Source organism: Pseudorca crassidens, chromosome 14 (assembly GCF_039906515.1).
Source record: "Pseudorca crassidens isolate mPseCra1 chromosome 14, mPseCra1.hap1, whole genome shotgun sequence".
NCBI lineage: Eukaryota > Metazoa > Chordata > Mammalia > Artiodactyla > Delphinidae > Pseudorca > Pseudorca crassidens.
In genome coordinates this window covers 63,136,933-63,152,602 of record NC_090309.1, presented here as the reverse complement: position 1 = coordinate 63,152,602, position 15,670 = coordinate 63,136,933, and the positions used below count along the sequence as shown (strand labels likewise).

The 15,670-nt window shown below is 42.1% G+C and overlaps 1 protein-coding gene across 3 annotated transcripts in view; it reads left to right on the top strand.

Annotated features, from left to right (window-relative positions):
* The window catches only part of VIT (vitrin), a 123,059-nt gene that overhangs the window by 40,278 nt on the left and 67,111 nt on the right, over window positions 1-15,670 (top strand). The window lies entirely within an intron of this gene.

Genomic DNA, 15,670 nt, shown 5'->3' with positions numbered 1-15,670 from the left:
ATGGCGATACCTGATTCTTTACCTCAGGAGTATTTCCAAATTGTAATCTATACCTTGAGGCCAAAGTAATTTTCATTTTTTCTGTTCAACCTTGTCAATCTGCCACTGGGGCAGGTGACTGATAGCAAGGGAGGCACATCGTTCATTCACTTGACAAGTATTTATTGGGTGCTGGCTAAGTACCAGGTACAGTTAGACACCCAGATACAACAGCGATTGAGACTCAGACTGTGCCCTCACAGAGCTCAAAATCTAGAGAGGAAGAAAGACAAGTCACCAGGCAGTTATGGTGTCTTATGTAAGTGCTAGGACTCGGGAGCTAAAGGTACTCCAAGAATATGGAGGAAAAAAGCTATGTATCTGGGAGGGCTTCCTGGAGGAAGTGACACATCTACACTGATATCTGAAGGCCGAATAGGGATTGACCAGGCAAAGATGAGGGGAAAAGAGTGTTACAAGCAGAAAGAAAAAGCATGCCTAAGCCCTGAAGAAAAGAAAGAGCTCAAAAGTAGTTCCATATGACTGAGGTATAGAGTGGGAGGCACATGTGTTGAGATAAGAGATGGAGGGGTAAGCAGGCACCAGATCGTGAAGATCTTTGTTACTGTGTCTAGGAATCTGCAGTTCATCAATGAGGGCAATGGGGAATATCTCAGTGCAGATCATTTAGGTGCAGTTAGCAGAAATCCAAGGCCAATTTGCTTAAGCAGAAAAGGAGATTTTGGCAGTACATGAGGTAGCTCACATGACATGAGGTGTCTCGCAGAACCCAAGGTGGGGAGGGCAGCTCGCACTCACTGGGACTGTACCCCAGGTGGAAAGATCTCAAGAATTGGTGTCTCTGCTTCTCTCTGCATGTCTGCCTCACTACCCACCCACCGATCCACTGGTTCATGCAGACCATGTCTCTCAGCCCTGATCTCAAATTCCTGGGAGAGAAACTCTAACTGCATCAGCCTAGGCTGGGAGGGTGGTTTTCAGAGAAGAGTAGAATGGTTAGGGTTGTGTTAGGGAAATAAAACAATCCTGACAACAAAACCCAACAAAAATCCCTTTGTCCCAGCCTATGAAGAGAGAAGAGAGAGTACACAATATTATTAGTGAGTAAGCATTACAGATAGACATTCATATACAGGTAGGATGAAAGTATCTACCAAGTCTGGACAGAATTTCACACACACTTTTACAGTGAAGTAGAAGACAGAACAATTACAACTTCTCTTAACTCCTGGAAAGATAAATACATGGACCTCCTGAGTGTCTTTTGTATACCTGGAGACCCCTAAACTCCTTCTGGAGGTGAGTATCAATATTTGCAGATCCAAGGATCAGAAGTCTGGAGCCCTTGCACTCTGCAGGTGATTCCGATGCCTGCTAAAATTTGAGAACCGCTGGACCCAAGATCAGGGATGCTTACAGATGTGAACGTGAAATCATGGGTTCTCTTCAGTGCCCTCTGCCTCTTTCCTAGCCAGCCCTCAATTTTCACCAGTGTTTATTCAGGACTAAAAGTCTTCACCACCCAGAGGACTGAAGGTAAAATAACAAGGAGGAGGTCGTTTGAGAGTTTTGCCCAGAGGACAGTTTACTGACACCTACTACACATGGAGCACTACTTTCGTCTCTTGAGGATCTAGTGCCCAGACATGGTACCAAGAGTCGGCAGAGCCAGATCTGAAACTCAGGTCTCTGTGAGGCTCAACACCAGATGCTTTTCCAGTGCCTCGTCTCAAGCTAGCCGTTTAGGAATTAAGTATCCATTGCCTAGAGGCAGATGAGGTGTTAAGATAATCAAGGGCTGACTGAATAGGAAGTAAAGTAGAAGAAATGTGGGAAAATAGAAAAAAGAGTAAGCGCATGAGTTTCCTCCTTTGGCTTGGCCTTAGACCTAAGGAGGCCACACTAGCGCATCTATTCTGTCTATGCATACGGTTACTGTTACTTTAGGTAATTGTCACTTTCTCTCCTCCCTACTTCCTCTGCTTTCTCATTTTTTCTTCTCATCTCCTTTTCCTTCTTTCTATTTCTTTGGTCTACCCATGGCCCCCAGGGGCCCTTATGGACCTTGCTCAGCTCCACTGGAGGCCCTTTGGGCCAAAAAGGTAGTACATGTTGAAAATAATTTCGCATGGGGCTTCTACAAAAGGAAAAGCAAAGATGAAAAAAAAATTGGGATTAGTTCTTAACGGCTCTACTCCTCCCACCCATACATGACCATTCATTCCAAGCTAGTATTTTGTTCTCACGTACACAGTCGTATTGGGTACAATTTTATTCTGTCACTTGGTTTATCACAGCATCTTATTTGCTAAGTCAAATCAAGTCTGACACCAGACTGCCAATTGCCTAGGGCTGAAATATTAAAATTCCATCATTACAAGGGATTCCTCCCTCCCAGCTCCAGGCATTGGAAGCCTTATGCAATTTACAACATTCAGAGAGAGCCCCTGCATTGCTCAGTGTCCCAGCACATGTTATTCCTAGAAGTTGAGTAGCTCCATCGTTTCATGAATGGTGGGATCTTGGCAAATGTGGGGAAGCCCTATGCCGAAGGTTCTACCCCGAGGGGCACCACACCAGGTACTGTTCCAAAGTGATGTTCATCCAAGGCAGCTGCTAGGGAACAGGGGCATTTCCCTTACTGGGACCTACCTGCCCACTTCCACCTTCCCAGTCTTGGAAGGTCATTTTCTCTCCATCACTCTTTGGGCTGACCAAGCCCAATCCCCTCAAACAAGGAGGTTTCTGAGCAACTAATTCCCAGAACCTTGAGGGAGAGTTGCCAGGCAACCCCTGCCCTCTCTCTTGCAACCTTGAGCTCCAGAGATAGGAGAACACAAAAGTCTGACTACCTTCTTAGAATAGTAAGGGGAAAAATACAATAAGAATAAGCATAAGTTAATGTCTTAGTAAATTAACCTGCTGTATGGTGCAGGGTAAAGTTTACCATACTGTACAGAATGAGAGTTTTACCAAGTTTCTTTACAGATGTGACTTTTTCAAGGCTCTCATTTTCCTGCTATGTTTTGGAGCCATAGATCTGACCTTACCCACAGGTACCTCACTAATATATTTAGTCAGCTTAAACCTACTCAAGCAGTTTCTAACAAATGACCAAAATGTGGTTGCGTTTTTCTTCACTGTTGAAGGCTACAAATAATGGTTGAAGGGTTTAGGTGTGTTCATAAAATACTTCTCCTAAGGCAGTCAAGATACCTTATAGGTTTTAAGGATTAACTTCATTTATGTTAGATTCCACATTTGAAAAAGGCCTACTCTTCAACTCATGAACCTTTTAGCCCATACTGCAATAAACACATCATATGTTTCCCCATAAATTATGCCCACCAACAACTCTAGAACGATCCCTGTCTGGCAGAGTGTTTGTGCTAGAGAGAGAAAAGCTTTTACATTGTAAAATCTCCTCAATAGCTTTTCTACATGTAAGGAAGCCCCAGAAGGGCTCCAGAAGCAATGGCCTTATAGCCTAAAGTGGGGTCAGATGAGATAGTGTTACACAGGTGAGAGCTGTGATGATTAACTCCAACAAATTGTTGCCTGTCCATCCTGCAAAGCCTCTGACTTCAGTGAGCACCCGATCTTGTATAAGGTAAAATAAAATTATGCAAAGGAAAGCCTTCCTGGACCCAACACCAATTGCCCACACACAAAAAACCAGGTTAGATGGCTCCTGTGTATGCTACATCTAGCAATCACACTCCTGGGCATATAGCTGGACAAAACTACAATTCAAAAAGATAAATGCACCCCTGTGTTCATAGCAGCACTCTTTACAATAGCCAAGACATGGAAACAATCTAAATATCCATTGACAGATGAATGGATAAAGAAGATGTGGTATGTGTGTGTGTGTGTGTCTGTGTGTATATATATATAGATATATAGAGATATATATATAATGGAATACTATTCAGCCATTAAAAAAAGAGTGAAATAATGCCATTTGCAGCAACATGGGACCTAGAGATTATCATACTAAGTGAAGTAAATCAGAAAGAGAAAGATACCATATGATATCACTTATATGTGGAATCTAAACTATGACACAAATGAACTTATCAATGAAACAGAAACAGACTCACAGATATAGAGAACAGATTTTTGGTTGCCAAGGGGGAGGGCGGGTGGGGGAGGGAAGGACTGGGAGTTTGGGGTTAGCAGATGCAAACTATTATGTATACAATGGATAAACAACAAGGTCCTACTGTACAGCATAGGGAACTATATTCAATATCTTGTGATAGACCATAATTGAAAAGAATATGAAAAAGAATATATGTATAACTGAAGCACTTTGCTATACAGCAGAAATTAACACAACACTGTAAATTAACTATAATTTAATAAAATAAATTTTTAAAAAAGATTCAACATAGTCAAAGACTTTTTAAGAAAAATGGAAAAGAGGGACTTCCCTGGTGGTCCAGTGGTTAAGAATCTGCCTTCCAATGAAGGGGACATGGGTTTAATCACTGCTCGAGGAACTAAGATCCCACATACCATGGGGCAACTAAGCCCACGCGCTGCAATGAAGAGCCCACACGCCGCAACTAAGACCCAATGCAGCCAAATAAAAAAATAAATATTTTTTAAAAAAGAAAAATGGAAAAGAATGCTTTGCAAAAGAATTTGCTACCAAGGAAGAATTAACATGATCTGGTCACTGGTGTCAGGAGAAGGAAGCATTCATCTTCAAATTTTATGTGATGATCATTTTATTTCATTAAATTAATATTTTTGCATAATCTTCTTAAAAATAGAATTTTACTCTAGTTGAATATCACAGTAGAACAAAATTAAGTTTCATATCAAAACTGTTTATGCATAAGTGCTTTTATATTATAATACTTCTTCCTCATTAACAGCCAAGAGGCAAGCTTACAATGGCCGCCTCTGATTGATGAAGAAATTTGTTTTCCTGAAGCAATGTGGCTTGCCTTGAAAGCCACATTCACTGAAAACATGAATGGACAATAAGAAGCAGATTATACAGTTTGATTTGGCCTCTACATCATTGGCTTATTGTATATGACATCACCCAATAATCACTGTGTTATTAGGTCAGGCAGAAGAACCAACTTAGAGCAGAAACATTTGCAGTTGTGCCTCTAAGATTCCAATGTTGCATGAAGATAGTGGCTCAAACAATACCAGTTTTGCCCAGGAACACTCTGAGATCAGTACAGCAGACACATGACCTCAGTGGGCAGCATCTAAAGGTTATCCTTTCATTCTAACCATCCAGGTTTCAAATAGTTCTCTTTTCCCTGTGTCTGGTGCCAAGGGCCTCTGGGAAGGAATCCTTGGCAGATTCTGAGGTGCTCTAATGTGAGCTCTGTCAAGAAAATCATAACGGCCATGAGAAGGCAAGGTAACCTTGAGGAATCATATGAGGGGGAAGCAGAGCAGATGGCTGAGGAATAGGTCTCTGTGTAGTTTCCACTCAAGCAGTTCTGGGCTCCCCCAGGATCTCTGTGACTTTAGCCCAGGGTTCTCTCATTTCCACCAACAAAACTCCACTCAGGAAGGAATGGAAGAGGCTCTCTTCTTGCTTTCTCCAAATGTTCCTAGGAGTAAACCTTCTTATGACTTCTAAGTTCTCCCCCAAGGTTAATAGTGGGGATGCACCATTCCCCATCCCCTGAGTCTTATTTGCCACATCAGTGTCTTCCTGCTCCCTTCAGACCTGAGATGGACACTTCTTGAGTTGCCTTAGTTTTGACCTGTCCTCTGAAGGAAGTCTTATTTCTGCACTTTTGAGATGAAACCCAAAGAGAGATGAAAGTGAATCTAGAGACCTTCAAGATGGTAGAGGAGTAAGACGTGGAGATCACCCTCCTCCCCACAAATACATCAGAAATACATCTACATGTGGAACAACTCCTACAGAACACCTACTGAATGCTGGCAGAAGACCTCAGACTTCCCAAAAGGCAAGAAACTCCCCATGTACCTGGGTAGGGCAAAAGAAAAAAAAAACAGAGACAAAAGAATAGGGACGGGACCTGCACCTCTGGGAGGGAGCTGTGAAGGAGGAAAAGTTTCCACACACTCGGAAACCCCTTCACTGGCAGAGATAGAGGGTGGGCGGGGGGGAAAGCTTTGGAGCCACGGAGGAGAGCACAGCAACAGGGGTTCAGAGGACAAAGTGGAGAGATTCCCACACAGAGGATCGGTGCCAACTAGCACTCACCAGCCCGAGAGGCTTGTCTACTCCCCCTCCGGGGCGGGCGGGAGCTAGGAGCTGAGGCTCCAGCTTCGGAGGTCAGACCCCAGGGAGAGGACTGGGGTTGGCGGCGTGAACACAGCCTGAAGGGGGCTAGTGCGCCACAACTAGCTGGGAGGGAGTCCGGGAAGAAGTCTGGAACTGCCTAAGAGGCAAGAGACCATTCTTTCAGGTTGCATGAGAAGAGGGGATCCGGAGCACCGCCTAAACGAGCTCCAGAGACGGGCACGAGCCGCGGCTATCAGCGCAGACCCCAGAGACGGGCATGAAATGCTAAGGCTGCTGCTGCAGCCACCAAGAAGCCTGTGTGCGAGCACAGGTCACTATCCACACCTCCCCTCCCGGGAGCCTGTGCAGCCCGCCACTGCCAGGGTCCCATGATCCAGGGACAACCTCCCCAGAAGAACACACGGCACTCCTCAGGCTGTTGCAACATCATGCTGGCCTCTGCCACCACAGGCTCACCCCACATTCCATACCCCTCCCTCCCCCTGACCTGAGTGAGCCAGAGCTCCCTAATAAGCCGCTCCTTTAACTCCATCCTGTCTCAGAGAAGAACAGATGCCCTCAGGCGACCTACACACGGAGGCAGGGCCAAATCCAAAGCTGAACCCCGGGAGCTGTGCGAACAAAGAAGAGAAAGGGAAATCTCTCCCAGTAGCCTCAGGAGCAGCGGATTAAATCTCACAGTCAACTTGATGTACCCTGCATCTGTGGAATACCTGATAGAAAACGGATGATCCCAAAATTAAGGCGGTGGATTTTGGGAGCAACTGTAGACTTGGGGTTTGTTTTCTACATCTAATTTGTTTCTGGTTTTATGTTTATCTTAGTTGAGTACTTAGAGTTTATTATCATTGGTAGATTTGTTTATTGATTTGGTTGCTCTCTCCTTTTTCTTTTATATATACATTTTTTTTCCTTTTTCTCTTTTTGTGAGTGTGTATGTGTATGCTTCTTTGTGTGATTTTTTCTGTATAGCTTTGCTTTTACCATTTGTCCTAGGATTCTGTCTGTTTTTTGTTATTTTTAAATTTTTAATAATTTTTTATTTTAATAACTTTATTTTATCCTTTCTTTCTTTCTTTCTCTCATTCTTTCTTTCTTTCCTTCTTTCTTACTTTCCTTCTTTCTTTCATTCTTTCTCCCGTTCGTTCTTTCCTTCATTCCTTCCTACTTTCTTTCTTTCTTTCTCTCATTCTTCGTTTCTTTCTTTCTTTCGTTCTTTCGTTCTTTCTCCCTTTTCTTCTGAGCTATGTGGCTGACAGGGTCTTGGTGCTCTGGCTGGGTGTCAGGCCAGTGCCTCTGAGGTGGGAGAGCAGAGTTCAGGACATTGGTCCACCAGAGACCTCCTGGCTTCACATAATATCAAACAGCGAAAGCTCTCCCAGAGATCTCCATCTCAATGCTAAGACCCAGCTCCACTCAACAACCAGCAAGCTACAGTGCTGGACACCCTAAGCCAAACAACAAGAGAGGAACACAACACCACCCAGTAGAAGAGAGGCTGCCTAAAATCATAATAAGTTCACAGACACCCCAAAACACACGACCAGATGCAGCTCTGCCTAACAGAAAGACAAGATCCAGCCTCATGCACCAGAAAACAGGCACCAGTCCTCTCCACCAGGAAGCCTACACAACTCACTGAACCAACCTTACCCACTGGGGGCAGACACCAAAAACAACGGGAACTACGAACCTGCCGCCTGTGAAAAGGAGACCCCAAACAAAGTAAGTTAAGCAAAATGAGAAGACAGAGAAACACACAGCAGGTGAAGGAGCAAGGTAAAAACCCACCAGACCAAACACTTGAAGAGGAAATATGCAGTCTTCCTGAAAAAGAATTCAGAGTAATGACAGTAAAGATGATCCAAAATTGTGGAAATAGAATGGAGAAAAGACAAGAAACGTATAACAAGGACCTAGAAGAACCAAAGAGCAAACAAACAATGATGAACAACACAATCAATGAAATTAAAAATTCTCTAGAAGGGATCAATAGCAGAATAACTGAGGCAGAACGGATAAGTGACCTGGAAGATAAAATAGTGGAAATAACTAGTGCAGAGCAGAATAAAGAAAACGAATGAAAAGAATGGAGGACAGTCTCCGAGACCTCTTGGACAATATTAAATGCACCAACATGCGAATTACAGGGGTCCCAGAAGAAGAAGAGAAAAAGGAAGGGACTGAGAAAATATTTGAAGAGATTATAGTTGAAAACTTCCCTAATATGAGAAAGGAAATAGTCAATCAAGTCCAGGAAGCTCAGAGAGTCCCATACAGGATAAATCCAAGGAGAAACACGCCAAGACACATATTAATCAAGCTATCAAAAATTAAATACAAAGAAAAAATATTAAAAGCAGCAAGGGAAAAGCAACAAATAACATACAAGGAAATCCCCACATGGTTAACAGCTGATCTTTCAGCAGAAACTCTGCAAGCCAGAAGGAAGTGGCAGGACATATTTAAAGTGATGAAAGGGAAAAACCTACAAGCAAGAATACGCTACACAACAAGGATCTCATTCAGATTTGACAGAGAAATTAAAACCTTTACAAATAAGCAAAAGCTAAGAGAATTCAGCACCACCAAACCAGCTTTACAACAAATGCTGAAGGAACTTCTCTAGGCAGGAAACACAAGAGAAGGAAAAGACCTACAATAAAAAAACACAAAACAATTGAGAAAATGGTAATAGGAACCTACATATTGATAACTACCTTAAATGAAAATGGATTAAAGGCTCCAACCAAAAGACATAGACTGGCTGAATGGATACAAAAACAAGACCCATATATATGCTGTCTACAAGAGACCCACATCAGACCTAGGGACACATACAGACTGAAAGTGAGGGGATGGAAAAAGATATTCCATGCAAATGGAAATCAAAAGGAAGCCGTAGTAGCAACTCTCGTATCAGACAAAACAGACTTTAAAGACTATTACAAGAGACAAAGAAGGACACTATATAATGATCAAGGGATCAATCCAAGAAGAAGATATAACAATTGTAAATCTTTATGCACCCAACATAGGATCACCTCAATACAAAAGGCAAATGCTAACAGCCATAAAAGGGGAAATCGACAGTAACACAACAATAGTAGGTGACTTTAATACCCCACTTTCACCAATGGACAGATCATCCAAAATGAAAATAAATAAGGAAACACAAGCTTTAAGTGATACATTAAACAAGATGGACTTAATGGATATTTATAAGACATTCCATCCAAAAACTACAGAATACACTTTCTTCTCAAGTGCTCATGGAACATTCTCCAGGATAGATCATATCTTGGGTCACAAATCAAGCCTTGGTAAATTTAAGAACATTGAAATCATATCAAGTATCTTTTCCAACCACAATGCTATGAGACTAGATATCAATTACAGGAAAAAATCTGTAGGAAATACAAACAGATGGAGTCTAAACAATACACTACTAAATAACCAAGAGATCACTGAAGAAATCAAAGAGGCAATTTAAAAATACCTAGAAACAAATGACAATGAAAACACAATGACCCAAAACCTATGAGATGCAGCAAAAGCAGTTCTAAGAGGGAATTTTATAGCAATACAATCCTACCTCAAGAAACAAGAAACATCTCAAATAAACAACCTAACCTTACACCTAAAGCAATTAGAGAAAGAAGAACAAAAAAACCCCGAAGTTAGCAGAAGGAAAGAAATCATAAAGATCAGATCAGAAATAAATGAAAAGAAGGAAACAGTAGCAAAGATCAATAAAACTAAAAGCTGGTTCTTTGAGAAGATAAAATTGATAAACCATTAGCCAGACTCATCAAGAAAAAAAGGAAGAAGACTCAAATCAATAGAATTAGAAATGAAAAAGGAGAAGTAACAACTGACACTGCAGAAATACAAAAGATCATGAGAGATTACTACAAGCAACTTTATGCCAATAAAATGGACAGCCTGGAAGAAATGGACAAATTCTTAGAAAAGCACAACCTTCCAAGACTGAACCAGGAAGAAATAGAAAATATAAACAGACCAATCACAAGCACTGAAATTGAGACTGTGATTAAAAATCTTCCAACAAACAAAAGCCCAGGACCAGATGGCTTCACAGGCGAATACTATCAAACATTTAGAGAGGAGCTAATACCTATCCTTCTCGAACTCTTCCAAAATATAGCAGAGGGAGGAACACTCCAAAACTCAATCTAAGAGGCCACCATCACCCTGATACCAAAGCCAAAGAAAGATGTCACAAAGAAGAAAACTACAGGCCCATATCACTGATGAACATAGATGCAAAAATCCTCAACAAAATACTAGCAAACAGAATCCAATAGCACATTAAAGGGATCATACACCATGATCAAGTGGGGTTTATCTCAGGAATGCAAGGATTCTTCAATATACACAAATCAATCAATGTGATAAACCATATTAACAAACAGAAGGAGAAAAACCATATGATCATCTCAATAGATGCAGAAAAAGCTTTTGACAAAATTCAACACCCATTTATGATAAAAACCCTCCAGAATGTAGGCAGACAGGGAACCTACCTCAATATAATAAAGGCCATATATGACAAACCCACAGCCAACATCATTCTCAATGGTGAATAACTGAAACCATTTCCTCCAAGATCAGGAACAAGACAAGGTTGCCCACTCTCACCACTATTACTCAACATAGTTTTGGAAGTTTTAGCCACAGCAATCAGAGAAGAAAAAGAGATAAAAGGAATCCAAATCAGAAAAGAAGAAGTAAAGCTGTCACTGTTTGCAGATGACATGATACTATACATAGAGAATCCTAAAGATGCTACCCAGAAAACTACTAGAGCTAATCAATGAATTTGGTAAAGTAGCAGGATACAAAATTAATGCACAGAAATCTCTTGCATTCCTATACACTAATGATGAAAAATCTGAAAGAGAAATTAAGGAAACAATCCCATTTACCACTGCAACAAAAAGAATAAAATACCTAGGAAAAAACCTACCTAAGGAGACAAAAGACCTGTATGCAGAAAACTATAAGACACTGATGAAAGAAACTAAAGATGATACAAACAGATGGAGAGATATACCATGTTCTTGGATTGGACGAATCAACATTGTGGAAATGACTATACTACCCAAAGCAATCTACAGATTCAGTGTAATCTCTATCAAACTACCAATGGGATTTTTCATAGAACTAGAACAAAAAATTTCACAACTTGTATGGAAACACCAAAGACCCCAAATAGCCAAAGCAATCTCGAGAAAGAAAAACGGAGCTGGAGGAATCAGGCTCCCAGACTTCAGACACTACTACAAAGCTACAGTAATCAAGACAGTATGATACTGGCACAAAAACAGAAATATGGATCAATGGAACAGGACAGAAAGCCCAGAGATAAACCTACGCACATATAGTCAACTTACCTTTGGTAAAGGAGGCAAGAATATACAATGGAGAAAAGAAAGCCTCTTCAATAAGTGGTGCTGAGCAAATTGGACAGCTACATGTAAATGAATGAAATTAGAACACTCCCTACCACCATACATAAAAATAAACTCAAAGTGGATTAAAGACCTAAATGTAAGGCCAGACACTGTAAAACTCTTAGAGGAAAACATAGGCAGAACATGCTATGACATAAATCACAGCAAGATCCTTTTTGACCGACCTCCTAAAGAAATGGAAATAAAAACAAAAATAAACAAATGAACCTAATGAAACTTAAAAGCTTTTGCACAGCAAAGGAAACCATAAACAAGACGAAAAGACAACCCTCAGAATGGGAGAAAATATTTTCAAACGAATCAACTGACAAAGGATTAATCTCCAAAATATACAAGCAGCTCATGCAGCTCAATATCAAAAAAACAAACAACCCAATCCAAAAATGGGCAGAAGACCTAAACAGACATTTATCCAAAGAAGATATACAGATTTCCAACAAACACATGAAAGGATGCTCAACATCACTAATCGTTAGAGAAATGCAAATCAAAACTACAATGAGGTATCACCTCATACCAGTCAGAATGGCCATCATCAAAAAGTCTACAAACAATAAATGCTGGAGAGGGTGTGGAGAAAAGGAAACCCTCTTGCACTGTTGGTGGGAATGTAAATTGATACAGCCAGAATGGAGAACAGTATCGAGGTTCCTTAAAAAACTGAAAATAGAACTACCATACTACCCAGCAATCCCACTACTGGGCATATACCCTGAGAAAACCATAGTTCAAAAAGAGTCATGTACCACAATGTTCACTGCAGCTCTATTTACAATAGCCAGGACATGGAAGCAACCTAAGTGTCCACTGACAGATGAATGGATGAAGAAGATGTGGCATATATATACAAGGGAATATTACTCAGCCATAAAAAGAAATGAAATTGAGTTATTTGTAGTGAGGTGGATGGACCTAGAGTCTGTCATACAGAGTAAGTCAGAAAAACAAATACTGTATGCTAACACATATATATAGCATCTAAAAAAAAATGGTTCTGTGGAAACTAAGGGCAGGACAGGAATAAAGACACATGTAGAGAGTGGACTTGTGGACATGGGGAGGGGGAGGGGGAGGGGGAAGGGGAAGCTGGGGCGAAGTGAGAGAGTGGCATGTACATATATACACTACCAAATGTAAAATAGATGGGCAGTAGGAAGCAGCCGCATAGCACAGGGAGATCAGCTCGGTGCTTTGTGACCACCTAGAGGGGTGGGATAGGGAGGGTGGGAGGGAGATGCAAGAGGGAGGAGATATGGGGATGTATGTATATGTATAGCTGATTCATTTGTTATAAAGCAGAAACTAACACACCATTGTAAAACAATTATACGCCAATAAAGATGTTAAAAAAAAGAAAATGAACCTATACGACAGAAGAGAAAGAGAGAAAAGGAAGACCTAAGCCGTAAGGTGGAATAGTTCAAATGTATTCAGAGGAAATACAAAGATAAATCATTATCATTTCGGCTTTAAGCGGATGGATGGAAGATTCCTGGAAGGTTATAAGAAAACAGACTACTTCACAAATAACTGAGAAAATACTGTAAAAGAATAAATCGTGGTTTCCATATACTCAGAGAAGAGCAGCCAGAAAAGATGCAGATGACTGCTTCTTGCCAGCTGGATTAAGACGTTACACTTGCCAATGATTTTGGCAATTACTCTGAAATTGTAATTAGCTCACTCTCTCCGGCTGAATTTTCTGTACAAATTGAACAAATATTTGACCTTTGGCCAACTTTGTCATTGTACCCTGTTCTTCCAAAGTGCATGAGCATATGTGCTTGATATCATTTTACAGCCCCCCACCCCGTGGGATGAGCTAATTCACCAAGTTTTCTAATCCAGCTGGGTGCAGATAAAGCAGCAGATCTTATTTAAGGGCTTGCCCAGGCCTTTGTAAAAACAAGACAAAGCAAAAAGTAAAACAAAAAACAAATTCCCCCCACAGGAAGGGGCGGGGTGTGTGTGTGTGGGGGGGTGGGAATTGATTAGCCGGAAGCAAAATATTCCCATGTGACACTTTTCCCCTTATTTTTTTAAACCAACTATTTCATGGAAAATTCTACCACATCTGCACCTGTCTTGCAATAAGTTCGACCACTGTATGACACTCATGCAATAAGCTTCTAGATAGAGCCCAGTTTACAACTCCAGGAGAGTTGGGTTGGCCTACCAGGAGATCCAAACCCTCAGGGTGACAAAGTCACATCCAAATTGAATCCCAGGTCACAGAGCTCGTCACTTCCTATTTCATGTAACTAAGAGCTGAGAAGGAATGCTTCCATTTTCTTTGCGTCTAAGGGAGGAGATGCATTCGGGAGTGGGGCAGTGATCTGTGGAAGGGAGGAGAGCTGAAAGCACTTAGTTACACCCAGTGATCCAACAACTAACTAATTTAAGGAGAGACTACACAGGCATCTTCAGTCCCACAACTGGCATTTTAGAACAATAATCCAAGACTCAAAATAGTCAATGCAGCCTTGAGTATCAGGGTTTAAAAGAATGAAAGATAAAAAGAAAATAACTTTGGAGAGGAAGCAGCCTGTGGTGGGAAGAACGAAACCACAAAACCATTTTAAGCGCAGCGCTTCCCTCCTTCATGTGGACCACAAATTGTTTTAGCCTGTGATCACACTCAGCCCCCAGGCTCCCAGGAGAAGGACTTGCTGGCCCAGCCCTGCGTGGCCAAGACTGTCTGGGAGGGGTGTTTAGGAAAAGAGCAGGAGTTCTAACTTTAGTTCTCTCTCCAGTCTGAATGAAATGCAACTCTGCTCCATTCAGATACATAAGGGTTAAAAAAAAAAAAAAGTGCATTTTGGATACAGCTGGAAGCTATTAACAACTCTGAGAACATCTCAGTAACCCAGTTAGAGGATGGGTGGCCTGGCAGAGATCCTGAATCCATGTTTGTAATCACAGACTCTTACCACTGGGCGGGGCTTGCTTTCTACCTCCCACCCAGTGGAGACATCCCTTCTTCAACTGTTCAGTCCCTGCTTGCATACTTCCAGCCTCTTCCTTCAAGGGCAACTTCATTTACTAGAAAGTTCTTTTTGGCAAAAAATGCCTCCATAGAAAATCTCCCCCTTAGCTCTAGCTCAGTCCTCTGATGCCATAGCACACGACCGTCCTACTTGTGAAACAGCTATATTTGCCTCCAAATGCTCGCCTTCTTATGGCCAAACGCCCCATCTGTGCCAGGCAGCCCTCCCATCTGGTGGTTTCCAGATCCCTCCAGAGCCTGCTTACTCTTTGAATAGTGATTATGTTTCAGAGTCCCTTCTAGAGAATCTATTCCTAGCTCCCAGGCATCAATATCCTCTAGGAGACCTTTTCATTCAGGAGTTTTTGAGGGAAATTTTTTTCAGGGAAGATGCAGCCACACCCCCTTTTAGGCACTGCCACGAGAGCATCTACGCTGTCTCATCCCTAAGCAAGCTTTGGGCTCCAGCAGCCTTGCCTAGTGAATACTGCTAGCCTGTCAATGGCGTCACCAAGCCAGAGAGGAGGGAGGACAGAATGAATGAGCTTCCCCTGGATGCCTAGCAGGGCAGTCCCCAGCTTTCCACTGAGTGTGGAGGCAGATGAGCAAAGATCACTCCCATCTTGACCCTGGAGCTAGGACCCAGCCTCTAGGACCGAGACAAAAGATCACTTCATTATCTATCTCGCCTGTCCAAAAACCTTCCATGGAGTCCCACCTCCCGCACAGAACACAAGCACTCACGCCTCCTTCACCCGGCCCAGGCCTGCCCATCCCCATGCTCCCTGCAGGCTCCAGCCCGGGGCCTCTGCTGCAGCAGCCCACCTTGTCCTGGCTGGTCCCGACGCAAGGCCCATGCTCTCTTGCTTGCCCTTTCCGATACCTTTCTTCTTCCTGCGAGGTTTTCTGAGTTTCCTCTTTTCCTGGGCT